The sequence below is a fragment of the Lolium rigidum genome, chromosome 1 (genome assembly GCF_022539505.1).
Source record: "Lolium rigidum isolate FL_2022 chromosome 1, APGP_CSIRO_Lrig_0.1, whole genome shotgun sequence".
Lineage (NCBI taxonomy): Eukaryota > Viridiplantae > Streptophyta > Magnoliopsida > Poales > Poaceae > Lolium > Lolium rigidum.
Window position 1 is genome coordinate 68,266,927 of NC_061508.1, and position 2,267 is coordinate 68,269,193.

Consider the following 2,267-nt stretch of genomic DNA (forward strand, 5'->3'; position numbering starts at 1 on the left):
TTTTGTGTTTTTAATATGGAGAACAAGACAGTAAATAAAGTAAAGCTAGCAACTAATTTTTTTGTGTTTTTGATATAAAAGCAAACAAAGCAGTAAATGAAATAAAACAAAGCAAGACAAAAACAAAGTAAAGAGATTGGATGTGGGAGACTCCCCTTGCAGCGTGTCTTGATCTCCCCGGCAACGGCGCCAGAAAAAATGTTGCTGGCGTGTAGTTGACGTGGGAGTTAGAAATCTTTGTGGTGTAACTTTTCTTCAGTTCCCCGGCAACGGCGCCAGAAAAAATGCTTGATGGCGTGTAAGCACACGTCCGTTGGGAACCCCAAGAGGAAGGTGTGATGCGTACAGCAGCAAGTTTTCCCTCAGTAAGAAACCAAGGTTATCGAACCAGTAGGAGTCAAGGAACACGTGAAGGTTGTTGGTGGCGGAGTGTAGTGCGGCGCAACACCAAGGATTCCGGCGCCAACGTGGAACCTGCACAACACAATCAAAGTAATTTGCCCCAACGTAACAGTGAGATTGCCAATCTCACCGGCTTGCTGAAAACAAAGGATTAGATGTATAGTGCGGAAGATGATGTTTGTTTGCGAAGAACAGTAAAGAACAAGTATTGCAGTAGATTGTATTTCAGATGTAAAGAATGGACCGGGATCCACAGTTCACTAGTGGTGTCTCTCCCATAAGATAAATGGCATGTTGGGTGAACAAATTACAGTTGGGCAATTGAAAAATAAAGAAGGCATAACAATGCACATACATATATCATGATGAGTACTATGAGATTTAATCAGGGCATTACGACAAAGTACATAGACCGCTATCCAGCATGCATCTATGCCTAAAAAGTCCACCTTCAGCTTATCATCCGAACCCCTTCCAGTATTAAGTTGCAAACAACAGACAATTGGATTAAGTATGGTGCGTAATGTAATCAACACAAATATCCTTAGACAAAGCATCGATGTTTTATCCCTAGTGGCAACAGCACATCCACAACTTTAGAACTTTCTGTCACTGTCCCATATTCAATGGAGGCATGAAGCCACTATCGAGCATAAATACTCCCTCTTGGAGTTACAAGTATCAACTTGGCCAGAGCCTTTACTAGCAATGGAGAGCATGCAAGAACATAAACAACATATATGATAGATTGATAATCAACTTGACATAGTATTCAATATTCATCCGATTCCAACAAACACAACATGTAGCATTACAAATAGATGATCTTGATCATGATAGGCAGCTCACAAGATCCAACATGATAGCACAATGAGGAGAAGACAACCATCTAGCTACTGCTATGGACCCATAGTCCAGGGGTGAACTACTCACACATCGATCCGGAGGCGATCATGGCGACGAAGAGCCCTCCGGGAGATGATTCCCCTCTCCGGCAGGGTGCCGGAGGCGATCTCCTGAATCCCCCGAGATGGGATTGGCGGCGGCGGCGGCTCTGGAAGGTTTTCCGTATCGTGGCTCTCGGTACTGGGGTTTTCGCGACGAAGGCTTTAAGTAGGCGGAAGGGTAGAGTCGGGGGCGTCACGAGGGGCCCACACACTAGGGCGGCGCGGGCCCTAGCCTGGCCGCGTGGCCCTGGCGTGGCGGCGCCTCGTCGCCCCACTTCGTAATCTTTTCGGTCTTCTGGAAGCTTCGTGGAAAAATAAGACCCTGTGCGTTGATTTCGTCCAATTCCAAGAATATTTCCTTTGTAGGATTTCTGAAATCAAAAACAGCAGAAAACAACAGATCGGCTCTTCGGCATCTCGTCAATAGGTTAGTGCCGGAAAATGCATAATAATGACATATAATGTGTATAAAATATGTGAGTATCATCATAAAAGTAGCATGGAACATAAGAAATTATAGATACGTTTGACACTTATCATTGCGCTCGAGATGATGATGTTGTTACGAGAGCTTATGACATGCCGGAGGCACCGTCGTCCAGACCCAGTATGGCGCGTACGAGCAGCATGGCGCGTACGCGGAATCCATCATATGCACGCGTAGACTCATCTCTACTTGATCGCTCACAATCAGCTCACATTTCTCCACCACATGGTGGCACACAGGTATTATCAGATACATCTAAAATTATGAATGGTCATATGTTCTTGTACAAGATTTACAAATATATTATCTTCTATGCACTATAAATAGGAGGAGAATATTTTCTCTACTAATCCGTTCGGGGAAAGATTTTCATACACCCAAGGGGAGACTTCAAACATCGACAACACCACTCGCGTATGTTCATATTTTAC